Source organism: Saccopteryx bilineata, chromosome 2 (genome assembly GCF_036850765.1).
Source record: "Saccopteryx bilineata isolate mSacBil1 chromosome 2, mSacBil1_pri_phased_curated, whole genome shotgun sequence".
Classification (NCBI taxonomy): domain Eukaryota; kingdom Metazoa; phylum Chordata; class Mammalia; order Chiroptera; family Emballonuridae; genus Saccopteryx; species Saccopteryx bilineata.
The window spans coordinates 178,413,794-178,432,124 of NC_089491.1; the positions used below are offsets into that span (position 1 = coordinate 178,413,794).

The window sequence follows — 18,331 nt, forward strand, 5'->3', positions numbered from 1 at the left end:
TTATCCTTGTTGCTTAGATGAGTTTCTTGTTGGCAGCATACAGTTGGATTTTCTTTCTTAATTCATTCTGCTACTCTGTGTCTTTTTATTGGTGAGTTTAATCCATTTACATTTAGTGTAATTATTGACACTTGTGGGTTCCCTATTGCCATTTTATAAATTGCTTTCTGTTAGTTTTATATCTTGTTTGATTCTTCTCTTTTGTTTTTTCTATCCTTTGTTTTTGTTTGTTTGTATTCCATACGTCTCTCCTCTGTTGCTACCTTATTAAGTCATGTGCTTCTGTGGTGGTTTTTTCAAGGGTGGTTACCATTAAGTAATGAAAAGGGTACCTACCATATTCATTGTAGTACCCTATCTTGTGAGTGTTTCTGCACTTTATCATCCTTTGCTACTGTTAATCTCCGTCCTCTCCCCCTTTTTTTTTTGCTTTTGTTATCACAGTTTTTTTTTTTTTTCGTTTTATTGTGTTCTTGGTGGAGCTTTTACTTGTGTTTTTGTTTTTTTTTTTCTTTGGATCTGGTGGAAAACCCTTTTAGTATTTCCTGGAGTGGTGGTTTTCTGATGATAAATTTCCTCATTTTTTCTGTATTTGTGATTGTTTTTATTTCTCCTTCGTACTTGAAGGATAACTTTGATGGATATAGTATTCTTGGCTGAAAGTTCTTCTCTTTCAGAGCTTTAAATATTGGAGTCCACTCTCTTCTAGCTTGTAGTTTCTGCTGAAAAATATGTTGTATTCTTATTTTCCCTGGCTGCCTTGAAAATTTTTTCTTTGTCATTGGTTTGTGCCATTTTCATTATGATGTGCCTTGGAGTAGGTTTGTTGTGGTTAAGAAAACTCGGTGTTCTGTTTGCTTTTTGAATTTTAGGCTTTATTTCTTTCCACAGGCATGGGAAGTTCTCGTCTATTATTTGTTTGAATATTTTCTCCATTCCATTTTCTCTCTCTTCTTTCTCTGATATACCTATTATTCTTATGTTATTCTTTTTTTTTATTATAATTTTTTTTCTGTATTTTTCTGAAGCTGGAAATGAGGAGAGACAGTCAGACAGACTCCCGCATGTGCCCGACCAGGATCCACCCGACATGCCCACCAGGGGACAATGCTCTGCCCCTCCAGGGCGTCGCTCTGTTGCGACCAGAGCCACTCTAGCGCCTGGGGCAGAGGCTGAGGAGCCATCCCCAGAGCTCAGGCCATCTTTGCTCCAGAGGAGCCTTGGCTGCGGGAGGGGAAGAGAGAGACAGAGAGGAAGGAAGGGGGGAGGGGTGGAGAAGCAGATGGGCACTTCTCTTGTGTGCCCTGGCCAGGAATCAAACCCAGAACTTCTGCACACCAGGCCAATGCTCTACCACTGAGCCAACCGGCCAGGGCCTTATGTTATTCTTTTTGATGGAGTCAGACAATTCCTGTAGGGCTGTCTCATTTTTTTAAAATTTTTGAGTCTCTCTCTTTTTCTCTCTGTTGTGCCTCAAGTTGCTTGTCTTCTATTTCACTAATCCTACCTTCTATCTGGCCTGTTTTATTAGCTAAGCTTGTTACCTCGTTTTTCAGTTCATGAATTGAGTCTTTCATCTCTGTTTGATTTGTTTTTATTGTTTCAATTTACTTGGTAATATATTCTTTGTGTTAGTTGAGTTGTTTTCTGATCTCCCTAAATTGCCTTTCTGTGTTTTCTTGTATATCTCTGAGTATTTTTAGGATTTCTATTTTAAATTCTCTGTTATTTAGCTCCAAGGTTTCCAATATATTAAATTTTTTCTCCATAGATTTTTCCACATCTATCTGTGTTTCTTCTCTATCTTTTGTATCCATGATATTTGATTTCCTTTTTCTTAATAGCATCTGAGGGTGTTCTTGTTGATAGCACTAATGAGAATTAATAAAGACTAAAAAATAAAAAAAAAATGAAAAATTTTTGGGAAAAAGACACAAAAAAACCCAATAATAATTTATTATTTCCCTCCCCTCTTTTTTCTTCTCTTCCCCTCCTCTTCCTTCCTCCTTAGGAAAATATCATGATAAACTGTAAATTATATTATGCTAAATGGAACAAAAACTGCCTATAACAGAGGGCCTGAGTTGGAAGGAAGTGTTCAAGGGGGAAAAAAGGAAGTAGGGACCCACAAAATGCAAAAAAGGAAAAAGTTTGGGTCAAGTATAAAATGATTTGCTTGTAATTGATGGTCAACTAAGAGATATAATGAGAGGCATAAGAGAAAAACAAGAAAAAGGGGAAAAAAGAGAAAAAAAACTATTGTATTAAGTGGAGCAAAGACTGAATAGAATGGAGATCCTGGGTTGGGAGGAATGCTAATGTGTTAAAAAGCAAAGTAAAAAGCACTCAAAATGCCACAAAAAAACCCAAAAACCTTGAGTCCCAAATTAAATAATTTGTTCGTGATTGAGGATTGAATGAGAGGAAAATTAAAAGGAGAAAAGAGGAAACTAATAGACAGGGAGAAACAAGAAAAAGGGGAGGAGGAAAGGAAGAAAAAAGAGGCAAAAAACAAAAAGAGAGAAAGAGTTAAGAGTTTTGGAGTGTAACCCTCATGGAGAGTAAGGAAGAAGAAAAGAAATAAAATGAAACACTTGTGGGTAGTGTAGTTCAAGAAAAGGAAAGTGTAAGACAGGCAGAGAATTAAAGGACTAAGGTAGAGGAAATAGAAATAATACTAATAAAGGCAAGAAGATGAAAGAAACAAAAAAAATAATGGAACAAATTATAAAGTCTGTGGATTTTTTTTGATTTTGAATGGTTAACTTTTTCTTCCTTTTTCTTTCCTCTCCCTCTTCCTGGTTGGTGACTCTGTACCCCAGGCTATGCCCCTGTGGCACACTTAGGTAGTGACTTGCAGTTGATGAGACTCTTTGGCAATGTCATATATTTGGCTTCAATCTCATTGGTAGTCAAGGCTTGTTATCATTTGTAGGCTCTGACAATGAAAGAGTCTGTTTTTCCCAGAGCCTCTCTCCTAGTCTCTCCTTCCTGAATTAGCAGCCTGATGATCCAGCTATGAGTCTACTGCTGCCTCTGCCTTGGGAGTAAGAGATTCAGAGAGCTGGCAAATCTTCACTCTATCCCTACTCAATGCAGGGCTCTGGGTAAGGCTCTGGTAGTCAGAGCCGCCAGCATAATCAGGTGGGGCTGGGTGCAAACTGCTCTCAAGGTGACTTTATATGAACCTCCAGGCCTGTTCAGCACACCTAGCACTCTGTGGGACCACTCTCCCCAGGCTTTCTGCACTTTGTAGCCTGTTTTGGCTGGGAAGAAGATGCTCTAGTTGCTGCCTGCAGTACAGGAGGTCTTAACACTGCCAAGTCCCTCTTTTTAGCATATATCCCTGAGTATGAAAGCTCTGCCAATCAGAAGTTGCCCCCACCCCTTTAGCAAGAGGTACTAAAAAATATGATGCCTCTTATCTTGGATAGCTGAACAGAGAGAGATCTTGTCAATTAGAGCTGTGTAGGTCAGTGGGAAGTGAGCAGCCTGTGGGTTAAGCTAATTTCAGTGATTGGACCCACAAATTTCTTCAGAAAGAACTGCAATCTGCATGCATGCCCCTCCCCTGATGCTTGATTGTTAGCTTGAATGGCTGGTTGAGGCACCCTGCTCGTCTAGAGAAGCTCAGGCATATGGAAGCTCCCTTTGGCGCACTCCCTGCATGCCACTGGCAGCTGCTGCTCGTGGTGCGGGTGGTTGCTGGTTGCTCGTGCGCGGGCTGTTGGGCTGCTCCCAGCTCAGTGCTTGTGAGGTTGGGCTGCTCATGGCGGGGTGCATGGGCAGTTGCTCCTGGTGCGTGGGAGGTTGGGCTGCTCACAGCACGTGGGAGGTTGCTTGTGTGGGCTGACCCAGCACAGGCACACTCTTTCCTTGGCTTGAACGAACGTCTGTGCCACAGCCTAGCTTCCTCCACACCCCTAACTCCTCCTGACTCTCAGTTCCAAGTGAAAGCAGCCTTTGCTCAGGTTAGTGAGCAAGGCAGAGCATTTCTTTGTCCGACTTATTTCCTTCAGGGTTGATTATATAACCAGTCAATTTTTCGCTCGACCCTACCTTCTCCCCCAGTGTGTGGAACTCCTGGATGCTCCAAGGATAGATTTTTCTGTCTCTGGTTGATAAACTTGTTAAATTTTGAGTAGATTTGTTGGTGATGCTCCTCACTCCTCGATATTTTTATCTTTTTATTTAAAAATTTTAATTGATTTTTGAGAGAGAGAAAAAGAGACAGAAAGGGGGAGAAAAAAAGGAGAGAGAGAGAGAAGCATCAATTTATAGTTGCTTCACTTTAATTGTTCATTGGTTGCTTCTCGTATGTGCCTTGATGGTGGAGAATGGAGTCTCAAGCTGAGCCAGTGACCGCTAGCTCAAGCCAGTGACATTGGGGTTTTGAATTTGGGACCTCAGCATTTCATGGCAATGCTGTATTCACTGCGCTACACTGGTCAGGCTCATAGTTATTTTGGTTTTTATTATTTATTTTCTAAGGCCAAGGGAGAGAGTGTATGCCATTCCCCATGATCACAATTTACACAGTTGAGTTTTCCACAGTTGGGAAAATTGCAGGGGTCAGCACATCTAGATTGCAACAGATAAATCTTGCCCTGAGAAAAACCACCTCATAATCATGGTATCTCTCCTAACAAGTAGGTACATATAGTTATTTTTATAAAGGTCTTGTATATTACACTTACTTTATATTTACTTGCAGGCGTTTGATGCTATTTTAAGTAATATTATTAAAATTTTTTTTACTTTTCTTAAAAAATTTTATTTATTCATTTTAGAAAGGAGAGAAAGAGAGAGAGAGAGAGAGAAAGAGGGGAGGAGCAGGAAGAAGCATCAACTCTCATATGTACCTTGAAAAGAAAGCTCAAGATTTCAAACCAGCGACCTTAGCGTTCCAGCTTGACATTTTTTTCCACTGCGTTACCAAAGGCCAGGCCAATATAATTAAACTTGTTATTATATTTCATTTACTGCTTGTAATGTAGAAATAAAATTGATTTTTGTATATTGATTCAATTTCTAGTAATCTTAGTAAATTCATTTATTAATCTAATAATTTACCAAAGGATTCTTTTAAATTTTTGTATGTACAATAATGTTATCTATAAATAAGATGGCAGTTACATTTTTTCTTTTTTAGTTTATTTAAATTTAATTTAATTTTATATTTTTAAATTTAATTTATTTTATTAATATAGATTCAAATGTCCCACTGAATATAACACCCTCATCCCCCACCCTTGTGTCCCTATTTACACCCCTTTTTCCCTGCTCCCCCTAACTCTCTCTGCCCTTCCCACTGGGATTTCCTGTCCTGTTATCTGTATCTCTGTGTCATGTATATATAATATCACTAATCCCTTCTTCTTCTCTGATGCCATCCCTACATCCCCCTTTCTTTGTCAGATATAAGTATTGCTACCCCAGCTTTTTTTTTTCATTCCACTTGCATAAAATATTTTTTTTCATTCCTTCATTTTCAGTCTATGTGTATCTTTTGTTCTGAGGTGGGTCTCTTATAGATAGCATGTATATGGGTCTTTGTTTTTTATCTATCCAGCTACACAATGTCCTTTGATTGGAGCATTTAATCCATTTACTTTTAAGGTTATTATTGACATGGACTTATTTATTGCCATTTTGTTCTTAAAATCTACATTCCTTTTTTTTTAAATTTCTCTTTTGCTTTGCTATTTTTATAGCAGTCCCCTTAACCTTTCTTGCAGTACTGGTTTTGTTGTACTAAATTTCTTGAGTCTTTTTTTGTCTGGAAAACTTTTTATTTCTCCTTCAATTGTAAATGATAGCCTTGCTGGATAAAGTTAGTCTTGGTTATAGGTTCTTGTTTTGCATTACTTTAAATATTTCTTGCCAGTTCCTTCTGGCTTCAAGTCTTTCTGTTGAGAAGTTGAATGTCATTCTTATGGGGGCTCCTCTGTAGGTAATTAACTGCTTTCCTCTTGCAGCTTTTAGTATTCTTTCTTTGTCTCTTAATGTTTATTTTAATTATGGTGTGTCTTGGTGTAGGTCTCCTTGGCTTTCTCTTTAATGGACTTCTTGAACTTGTGTGATTTTTTTCTTTATCAATAGAGAAATTTTCAGCTATGATTTCTTGAAACAGGTTCTTTATCTCTTGTTTGTTCTCTTCTTCAGGAATCACTATGATGTGAATGTTGTTTTACTTCATACTGTCACAGAGGTCTCTTAAAGTTTCCTCAGTCTTTCTGAGCCTCTTTTTATTTTGCTGCTATACTTCTGTGCTTATGTTTCTTTTTTTTGTTTTAAATTTTTCTTTTCTTTTGCCTCAATGCCTTTTTAAGACCTCTTTACAACATAAAATAGAAGTGGTAGTAACATTTTGCTTGTCTAATTTTTGTATAAGCTTTTTGTGTCACTATTAAATGATATTTGCTATATCTTTGTAGCTACCTTTTATTAAATTACCAATATTCTCTTTTATTGTTAATTAGCTAAGAGTTTTTATTATGAATAGATATTAAATTTGCCAAATGCTTTCTCTGCTTCTACAAATATAATCATGTGATTTTTCTCCTATATTTTTTAATGTGTTGAATTACATTGACTAACTAATTGCCTAATGTGAAAATAAAACTTTCATTCTTGGAGAAAATCTAACTTAGCCATAATGTATTATCATTTTTATTTATTGCTAGATTCATTTTGTTAATATTTTATTTAGGATTTTTACATTTTTGTTGATGAGAAGAGAGTGATCTCTAACTTGCTTTCTTGTACATCCTTATCAGATTTTAGTCCACAGTTCTTCTAAATTCAAAATATGAGCCAGGGAGTATTTACTCTTCTTGTGATATGAAAAACAATTAATGAAGATTGCTGTTATTTTTCCTTACATTTTTGGTAAAATTTGTTAGTTCTGAGGCTTTCTTTGTGGATATATTAATACTTAAGGAGTATTTTGTTATTACCTTTTATTTTTGATGCAGCTCTATTAACAAATAAAAAAGCATAGGATTTATAAACATTAACAGGTTTACAATGTTTAAGGTAAAAGTGAGTGGAGATATTTCTAGAAATTTCTTAGGAATATGTAAGTCTGTGTATATATTTACTCATGCATCTAATATATATACAAGCTCTGAAGAATCATTGATTATTCTTGATCAAAGCTGTGATATGTTCAGAGTGATGTTTATGTATGTTAATTTGGTAATGATGTGTCCAAATAATTGGATAGAGCAGATATTAGAAGTAAAAGACCAAATCGGAGGCTGTTGCCATAATCCAGACATAAAGTACCAAAGACATGACTTTAGATAATAAGTTTAGAAACAATTAGGCAGACAGAAAGTTGGTAAAGAAAGTAAGAATAAAATTTGTTGGCTCATTGGAAGTCAAGGGTGAGGAATAAGGACTGATTCTTTCTTTTTGACAAGGAGTCTTGAGCCTGTGTGATAAGAAACCAAGGAGGTAAAAGGAACTCTCCAGACATGATAGAAAACAAGATTTTCATGGGAACATATATTTTTTTATTCTCATAAAGTTGGTAATTCCACTTGTTGCATTTACTTGCTATTCATTTTTATTTCAAGACATTGGTATCAGATACAGAAAGCACTCACAGACCTGGATCACTGTAATGTACAGCAGAGAAACTGTACTTTTAATCAAACACAGGTGGGCAAGACTGTGTTAGAAGGCAATTACCCTTTTGACTGTCACCTTCTCTACTCTGATGATATTTAATTTTGAACTTCACAAGCAGAAATCATTAATAACTTATCTCCCTCACATGTGGGCACAAAAGAAGAAAAACTGATAAAAATTTAAAATTTTGATGGGCTAATTATAATAACTGAGTATGGCATTAGTAATTAAAATCCACATAACTGAACAAATTTATCAAAATGTAATTGCAAAGGGGGTGATTACATGGAGAAGAAATCTATTCATCTAAAATATAACATTATCCAAAGAAAGAATAATAAAGTGTAATTGATTTAAGCTACATTCAATATCAAATTTGCTTATTTGAGACATAAATACTGACCAATGATAAACTGATGTTGGTATTTCATGCTGTTCATTGTGTAGTACATTTTGATATTAGCTATTAAACAAGTCATTTATCACTGTACTATATACCATATCTTTTAAGGGTGTGATAACAATTTGTAATGAAAAAGTCTACAAAGATTTGGTTCATAAATGTTAATTTACAACTGTATAATAAAGAATATTTTTAAGCGTTTTGGCCAACAGATTTAAAAGTAGTAAGTCCAGGCCTGGCTTGTGGCTCAGTAGATGGTGCATCAGCCTGGTATATGATGTCCTGGATTTGATTCCAGTTTAGGGCACACAGGACAGGAAAAATAACCATTTGCTTCTCCTCTACTCCATCTCCCCTTTCTCTTACTCTTCCCCTCCTGCAGCCAGTGGCTCAATTGGTTTGAGTGTGACCTGGGGAACTGAGGATAGCTCTGTTGGAGTGCATCTGCCACAGGGGCTAAAAACAGCCCAATATTTGGACATTGGCCCTAGATGGGATTGCCAGGTGGATCACGGTTGGGGCACATGTGGGAGTTTGCCATACTCTCTCTCTTCCATATATATAAATTTTGGTTAGTAACCACTTATCATACGTATTGTCAAAAATGTTCTCCCATTGTGTAGTTTGCTTTTTTATTCTATTCTTATTGTCTTTAGCTGTGCAAAAGCTTTTCAGTTTGCTATAGTCCCATTTGTTTATCCTGTATTTTTTTTAAATAAATTTTTATTAATGGTAATGGGATGACATAATAAATCAGGGTACATATATTCAAAGAAAACATGTCTAGGTTATTTTGTCATTAAATTATGTTGCGTACCCCTCGCCCAAAGTCAGATTGTCCTCCGCCACCCTCTATCTAGTTCTCTGTGCCCCTCCCCCTCCCCCTAACTCTCTCCCTCCCTCCCTCCCATGTCCTCCCTCCCCCCACCCCTGGTAACCACCACACTCTTGTCCATGTCTCTTAGTCTCATTTTTATGTTCCACCAATGTATGGAATCATGTAGTTCTTGTTTTTTTCTGATTTACTTATTTCACTCCTTATAATGTTATCAAGATCCCACCATTTTGCTGTAAATGATCTGATGTCATCATTTCTTATGGCTGAGTAGTATTCCATAGTGTATATGTGCCACATCTTCTTTATCCAGTCTTCTATTGAAGGGCTTTTTGGTTGTTTCCATGTCTTGGCCACTGTGAACAGTGCTGCAATGAACATGGGGCTACATGTGTCTTCACGTATCAATGTTTCTGAGGTTTTGGGGTATATACCCAGTAGAGGGATTGCTGGGTCATAAGGTAGTTCTATTTGCAGTTTTTTGAGGAACCACCATACTTTCCTCCATAATGGTTGTACTACTTTACAGTCCCACCAACAGTGAATGAGGGTTCCTTTTTCTCCACAGCCTCTCCAACATTTGCTATTACCCGTCTTGTTGATAATAGCTAATCTAACAGGGGTGAGGTGGTATCTCATTGTAGTTTTGATTTGCATTTCTCTAATAACTAATGAAGCTGAGCATCTTTTCATATATCTGTTGGCCATTTGTATCTCTTCCTGGGAGAAGTGTCTGTTCATGTCCTCTTCCCATTTTTTTATGGGATTGTTTGTTTGTTTGTTGTTGAGTTTTATGAGTTCTTTGTAAATTTTGGATATTAGGCCCTTATCTGAGCTGTTGTTTGAAAATATCATTTCCCATTTAGTTGGCTTTCTGTTTATTTTTATATCAGTTTCTCTTGCTGAGCAAAAACTTTTTATTCTGATGTAGTCCCATTCATTTATCTTTGCCTTCACTTCTCTTGCCATTGGAGTCAAGTTCATAAAATGTTCTTTAAAACCCAGGAAAAGAAGAAGTAAAGGTATCACTTTTTGCTGATGATATGATCCTATACATCGAAAATATCCTGTCTTTTATTTCACTTCCCCGTGGAGATAAATCAGTAAATATATTGCTGTGAGAGATATTGGAGAGCTTACTGTCTATATTTTCTTCTAATATGCTTATGGTTTTATGGCTTACATTTAAGACTTTTATCCATTTTGAGTTTATTTTTGAATTGGTGCTTGACTTTATCAAATATTTTTCCTGCATGTATTGAAATTATCATGTGGTTTTGTCCTTCCTTTTGATTATGTGATGAATCACATTGATTGATTTGCAAATATCGTACCAGCCTTGACTCCCCAGAATAAACCCCACTTGATCATGGTGTATTATTTTTTCCCACATATTGTTGAATTCGGTTTGCTAATATTTTGTTGAGAATTTTAGCATCTATATTCATCAGGGATATTGGCCTATAATTTTCTTTCTTTGTGTTGTCTTTGCCTGGTTTTGGAATCAGAATTATGTTTGCCTCATAAAAAGAGCTTGGAAGTCTTCTTTCCTCTTGAAATTTTTAAAGTTGCTTGAGAAGGATTGGAATTAGTTCGTCTTTGAATATTTGGTATAATTTATTTGTGAAGCCATCAGACCCCAGACTTTTCTTTGTTAGGAGTTTTTTGATAACTACTTCGATCTCATTTGGTGTAATTGGTCTGTTTAGGTTTTCTGATTCTTCCAGATTCATTTTTGAAAGACTGTATGTTTCAAAGAATTTGTCCATTTCATCTACGTTGTGTAGTTTTTTGGCATAGAGTTCTTCATAGTATTTCTTTCAATATTTTGTATTTCTGTTGTGTCAGTTGTTATTTTTCCACTTTCATTTCTAATTTTATTTATTTGAGTCCTCTCTCTTTTTTTTCCTGGTGAGTCTTGTTAAAGGTTCATCGGTCTTGTTTACCTTTTCAAAGAACCAACTCCTAGTTTCATTGATTCTCTGTATTGTTTCTTTAGCCTCTATGTCATTTATTTCTGCTCTGATCTTTATTATTTCCTTACTTCTACTACCTCTGGGATTTACTTACTGTTCTTTTCCTAGTTCTTTTAGATGCAGGTTTAAGTTGTTTATTTGACCTTTATCTAGCTTCTGAAAGTGTGCTTGTAGTGCTATGAACTTCCCTCTCAGTACTGTTTTTGCTGTGTCCCAGAAATTTTGAGTTGTTGTATGCTCATTATCATTCGTTTCTTTTTTTTTTTTTTTTGTATTTTTTTCCAAAGCTAGAAACGGGGAGATACAGTCATACAGACTTCCGCATGCGCCTGACTGGGATCCACCCAGCATGCCCACCAGGGGGCGATGCTCTGCCCACCAGGGGGCAATGCTCTGCCCCTCTGGGGCATCGCTCTGCTGCAACGAGAGCCACTCTAGTGCCTGGGGCAGAGGCCAAGGAGCCATCCCCAGTGCTCGGGCCATCTTTCCTCCAATGGAGCCTCAGCTGCAGGAGGGGAAGAGAGAGACAGAGAGGAAGAAGAGGGGGAGGGGTGGAGAAGCAGATGGGTGCTTCTCCTATGTGCCCTGGCCGGAAATCTAACCCTGGACCTCTGCATGCCAGGCCGACACTTATCATTCATTTCTAGAAATATTTCATTTCTTTTTTGATCTCATCCTTCATTCATTATTTAACAACCTGCTATTTAGTTTCAACGTGTTTAAGAATTTTTTAGTTTTTCTGTTGTGGTTAATTTCTAGTTTCATGCCATTGTAATCACAGAAAGTGTTTGATATGATTTAAATCTTCTTAAATTTGTTGAGACCACTTTTGTGCCCTAACATGTGGTCCATCCTAGAGAATGTACCATGAGTACTTGAAAAGAATGTATATTTTGCTGCTTTAGGGTGAAAGGTTCTGAAGATATCTATTAAATCCAGTTGATCTAGTGCAGTTTTCCAACCTTTTTTGTGCCATGCCCCACATTAACCTTTCTAAAATTTTTATGTCCCCCTATGTAACATACATAATTTTTAACATTAAAAAATTGATTTGTTCACTTAATAAACATAAATGATAGGTTCTAGGAAGAAATCACTATGAAATTGTTAACAAAACACAGTAAGTAAAATTTCAAACCATACAATGAAAAACAGAAATTTAAATTCCAAATAATTTTAATACAGGTTTTTCTATATTAATTTATTATTTTAATTTAGTGTGATCCTTGCGCTTGATGCTTGCTGCACAGAGATTTTATATTAGGTTCCAATTTGGTTAGCTTTAGTCTCAAGTCTCCACGTTGTGTTATATCCAGCCGATTTCTTTTTTTTACCAGTAAATCATTTACAGCACTAAATCCACATTCAGCTAAAAATGAAGATGGAAACGGTAGCAATAGTTTTCTTGCACATTTGGTTGAATTTGGGTATTTGATTTCTGTTTCCTCACAAAGCCATGCCATCACTCCTTTGATATTAAATAAAGCTTTAACTGACTCATTTTGCAATTCTGCGAGTTCTTCTTGATATATCAGACAAATCCACTAACATTGGCTGCATCATCCATGTTGGGAAATCAATTTGTTTTAAATCAGAAAATCTTTCTTTTAAATCAGCCGATAGAATATTCAAATGATTGACAATAACAAGTAAAGCAGTATCAGTTACTTCACATTTTTGGAGCCAATGAAACTGTTTAAAGTTTTTGTTGTTAATATGTTTCTGACATAACTCAATATTGGTAATGAAACCAAATATCTTTGCTTTTGCATCGACAAGAGTTTTATTTGTTTCTTGAAGTTGCTTATTTAATATATTTAGTTTTTCAAAGATATCAGCTAAATAACTCACAAATGCTTTACCATCTATTGTTAACAGATACTTCATTTCAGGTTTGTCACTTAAAAAATCACAAAGAGTATCAAACAGTTCCATAAATTTTTTCAAACATTTTCCTTTAGATAGCCATCTTACTTCAGTATGAAGTAAAAGTCTCACATGGTCATCATTTTGTTCACAAAATAGCTTGAAAAGACGCTCACATTTGGCACTAGCTTTAATAGCATTAACACACTTTATTACTGTATGTAATATTTCATTCAGAACAGGCGAGATGTTTTTAGCTACCAAGTTTTCCCTATGAATAACACAATGCACAAGAATCATTTCTGGATTCGCATCTTTCATCAATTTTAAGCACCCATTTTTTCTTACCCATCATATTGGGAGCACCATCTGCAGCACAAGATGTTATATTTTCATTGGTATATCATTGACATCTAAGTAGTTTTTTAGCTTATTATATATATCTTTGGAGGTAGTGGTGCTTTCTAATCTTTTAGATTAGACATTTCTTCAGCAAAATGTCCTTTATCAATATATCTTACATAAGTTATCAATACTGCCTCACTGTCTCTCAAAGTCGATTCATTCATTTGCAAGGAGAATTTTCTTGTTTTCAGCTTTTCAATAAGTTGTTTTTCAATATCCTCACTCATTTCGTCTATTCTTCTGCTAACAGTTTTGTCACTGAGTGGCATAGCTTTTACATCTTTGTCATTTTTTTCAAGAACCATTTTAAGAAATGCTGATACTGACGGTTTTATTAAATTCTTTCCTATAGTGTGATTTTCTCCAGTTTTAGCAATGAATAAAGAAATTTGATAACTAGCCTCAAGAACACGATTATTAGTTGAAGTATGAGCAGTAAATAGAGACTTTAATGTTGTTCTTTTTTCAAAATTTTTCTTTAAAGTTTTAAAGTAACTCAAATCTGAATTAATATGAGCACTATGTTTCACCTTCAAATGCCCCTCAAGATGACCTCGTTTCATTGATTTGTTGGTCAAGCATTGCTGGCATAAAAGACAAAAAGGAACCTGGTCATCATGAACAGTAGGTATGAACCCAAATTTTAAATATTCCTCCAAATATTGACGAGTTTTTTTCTTGCTTGCTCCACTCATTTTACTGTGGGCTATAAGAAATAAAAATAAGATCAATTAAAAACTAATATTAAAATATGTGTTAAAATATATTCAATGTGACATATAGAGTAAATGTATACTAAAAATTCATATTTATTTAAATGTATATAACACATTTACTACCCTACTACCGCAAATCAAAAAGTATCTATATTTTTTTCACTTGACAAAATTTTCTGGAAAGTTATGCTTCTAAAATTAAAATTGTTGTGCATGCACTATTATAGCCCCAATAATATTTATAAAATATTAGTGCTTTCTAGCCCCGATGCAAGAAGTACTTAATAAAGAGTTTAATATTGATAAAAATAAAATCAAATACTTACCAATTATATCTATACAATATATATATGTATATTTATTATCAACGAGCTTTTATAACAGTTTTGACTGACACATTTCAAATTAACACCAACTGAATGATGTGAAACACTACAGAAGTTGCAATGGGCCAATTAGGTGAGAATAACTGCGTTGTTTAGCGAGTTTTTAAAATGTCCAGGGTTCCCCGTGGCAGACGGTACGCTCCGTGGTGAACCCAGGACGAAGTTTACTTGACGATGCCAATCACCCAGTTGATATTTTGGTCTCGTCAAACAAAATTATATTTAATAATTATTTACCGCAATTATTTAAGAATTGCATTTTTTGTTAAATTTGGCACCGATATCTAGCATTGCATTTAAATGGCCCGGGGCGAAAGAGTTAAAGTCGTGTCGAGTCCATTTTCAAATTGCCCCCCTTAACTATCAAATTGCCCCCCTGTGGGGCGTGGGCCCCATGTTGGGAAACACCGATAGTGTGTACTTTAAATCTGCTGTTTTTTTGTCAATTTTCTTTCTTGAGGATCTTTCTAGTAATGTTGGTGGGGTATTGAAATCCCCTACTATTATAGTATTGTTGTTGATCTCACCCTTTAATTCCATCAAAGTCTGCTTTATATACTTAGGTGCTCCTACATTAAGTGCGTAGATATTTATAATAGTTATATCTTCCTGTTGGATTGCTGCCTTTATAATTATGTAGTGGCCTTCTTTATCTCTTACTATATCTTTTGTTTTAAAGTCCATTCTGTCTGATATAAGTATTGCTACCCCAGCTTTTTTTTCATTTCCATTTGCATGAAATGTTTTTTTCCATCCTTTTACCTTCAGTCTATGTGCATCTTTTTTTTAAGGTGTCTCTTGTAGACAGCATATGTACAGGTCCTGTTTTCTTATTCATGCAGCTACCTTATGCCTTTGATTGGATTATTTAATCCATTTACATTTAAGGTTATTATTGATGTAGTTGTTTATTGTCATTTTATTCTTTAAAGCTATATTCCTCTTTTGCTATATTCTTTTCCCACTTTGATCTGTTTACAACAGTCCCCTTAACATTTTCTGCAGTGTTGGTTTGATTATAATAAATTCTTTGAGTTATTTTTTGTCTAGGAAGCTTTTTATTTCTCCTTCAATTTTAAATGATAGCCTTGCTGGATAAAATAGTCTTGGTTTTAGGATCTTGTTCTGCATTTTTTTAAATATTTCTTGCCATTCTCTTCTAGCCTCAAGTGTTTCTGTTGAGAAGTCATCCTTATGGAAGCTCCTTTTTAGGTGATAACCTTTTTTTTTTTTTAGCAGCTTTTAATATTTTCTTTTTATCACTTAGCTTTGGTATTTTAAGTATAATGTGTCTTGGTGTAGGTTTTTTTGGGTTTCTCTTTAATTGAGTTCTCTGTGCTTCTTGAACTTGTGAGAGTTTTTCCTGTATTTATTTAGGAAAGTTTTTAGCTATGATATGATGGAACAAAATCTCTATCCCTTGTTCTTTCTCTTCTTCTTCAGGAACCCTTATGATGCGGATTTTATTTCTTGTCATGTTGTCACAGAGCTCTCTAAGAGTTTCCTCAGACTTTTTGAGTCTCTTTTCTTTTTTCTTCTCTGTTTTCATGCCTTCATTCAACTTGTCCTCCAACTCACTGATTTGTTTCTCAGCTCCATCCATCCTGTTTTTTATTCCTTCCATTGTGGTCTTCATTTCTGATATTGTATTTGTCATCTCCAACTGGTTCTTTTTTAATATTTTAATATCTTTTTTTATATTTGGTATTTCCTTATTTAGGTGTTTGTAATGACTATCAATTGTAGTTCTAAGATCCCTAAGTATCCTTACAATTATTATTTTGAACTCTGCATCTGGAAGTTTGGTTATTTCCATATTACTCAGTTCATTTCCTGGATTTTTCTCTTGTGGTTTCATTTGGATTGCACTTCTCTGTCTTCTCATTATGTCTGTGTTTGGGTGTTTTGCTTGTAGAGCTGGTTGAGTCTAGGCTTGGTGTTGTCTGCCTCCAGTTTTCAATTATGTTATTTTTAGGTCTTCTTGGGTTGGCATCAGCTATTATTTGTAATCCACTTTCAGATTTGGGCTGCTTTGAAGTCTTGATTTGTTTGTTTTCTTAACAAGTGATAGTCCTGTTTACTGATCTCAGCAGGGGGCTTATTTGAAATTGTATCTAGGAATGCTGTGGGTGTAACCTGAGATTCTGAAGGCCTCTTTTGCCAGCTACTTTCTCTGGAGGTAGGGTGTTTTCTCAACTTCAGTAGGGGCAGGTATATATCAGATCTCCATGGAGACTTGAGTTACTGCCCCTCCTCCCCACTTCTTGTTTTCAGCTGTGTCTTGTTGCACTGATTGGAGCTGGAGAAATGTCTAGAGATGTGTGACCTGGAAGCACTTCAGTCTTTTGTTTTGTGGAAGGATCAGCCCTTCCATCAACTCTGGCTGCCTCCAGCACTGGATGAGTAAGCTTCTCAAGCCGTCCCCTGCATTCCTCTGCCCCTCACCATCTGTCTCTCTCTCTCCCCTTTCTTTTTGGTAGAGAAGCTGGCCCTTTAAATACACCTCGTTCCCTGGTCACCAGGCAAGTGGCTATGAGCAGTATTTTCTTCTCTTTTTCTTAGAGTGAGAGCCCTTCTGGGTTCTCAGCCTCACCCCCCTCTGTTTCTGTAAGCAGGGGAGATTCAGGCACTTCCTACCATGTTTGTTGTGGCTTCTTCTTTGCTCCTTGGTTTTTCAGAGCTGTTCTTGTAGTCCAGAGTTGGTTTTTTACACTGATGTTCCTAAATTAATTTGTAATCCAGTTTGGTGGTGTGAGCTGGGAGTCTGTGTGTCTGCCTACTCCGCTGCCATCTTTAGTTCCTGAGCATGGCACTTAAGAAGGTTCTTGTAACTCTTGGAAAAGGAGGATAAAAGTTTGAAATCTTGGTCCAAGTACAGTGACAATGGAGAGACTTTTAATATGTCAATGGTTGTGTTACTCACATTGTTCCTTTCTCAACACTGCTCAAGGTTGTCTATCTACCTCTTTCCAGGAAGTTCTGAGGAAAGAAAGTTGTAACAAAGCAGAGACCTGTATTATTTGAATATTTGAGAAACATGATTGAGGGTATATAAAGAGCAATGATGATGATAGAAATGGTAGTGGTAGTAGTAATCAGTCTTCCTCCCCCGTAAAATGTAATTATCTTATAGTTTTAATAAGCATTAAGTGTATGTGAATGTCTAGCATACAGATATTTATCAATTACGACCTATGCAACTTAAGACCATTCGACTTTATGACCATAATCGCTAGTCATGACTGCTCTGCGTCTGGCAGCGTGTTGTCCAGCTGGGTGTATGACAGTGCAGACCAGCTTCCGGCCAGACTACAATCTCCATGTGCACCATTTCAACTGTTATCCCAGACTTGGTACAGCAATTTGTGTTTTGTATCTTGGATATTTTTCATCAAACCCCTCCCAAGATGTCTACCAAGAGGAAATTGTCTTTGTCTATGTCTCAGCCTGCCAAGAATGAAATAAAGGCCATCAATCTCAACACAAAAATAAGCATGGGCTCATCTGACTTGAGCATGGGCTCACCAGATTGAGTGCAAGGGTGCTGGCTTGAGCATAGGATCATAGACATGAACCCATGGTTGCTGGTTTGAGCCCAAGGTCATTGGCTTGAGCAAGGGGCCACTCATTCTGCTGTAACCCCCTGGTCAAGGCACATATGAGAAAGCACTCAATGAACAAGTATGAAGAAGGAAAGAAAGTGAATGTGATCGCACATGTTTATGAAAAAACCAACTCCCGTAACCCCAACTGCTGCCTCAGATGATGACATCAACGATCCACAGCCAAGCACCAGCAGCCAATAAAATGTTTCATATATGTTTATATATTTTGATATGTTTTGCAATTGGAATATGTTTCCTATGGTATGTTTTACACCTGTATTTTGTATTTTGTATGTTTTGCAAATATTAAACTGGTAATGCAGTGTTTTACTTAAACTTGATGAATGTAAAAATAAGAAACAAAATGGTGTAGAGATGATATAAATGGCATAAAATGAACAAAGAAAATTATGATGTAAAACAATAATGAAAGAAAATTATGATAAAATATGATTTAAAGATTTTTATAACATCATTTCACAGAACTGTACATATAGCCTA

At 36.0% G+C, this 18,331-nt stretch overlaps 1 non-coding gene across 1 annotated transcript; it reads right to left on the reverse strand.

The window, feature by feature from the left end:
- Window positions 1-4,494: 4,494 nt before the first annotated feature.
- LOC136327671 (U1 spliceosomal RNA) lies at window positions 4,495-4,657 on the reverse strand. Its single transcript, XR_010729843.1, has one exon. It is a non-coding gene; the product is annotated as a U1 spliceosomal RNA (small nuclear RNA).
- Between the last annotated feature and the right edge of the window lie 13,674 nt (window positions 4,658-18,331).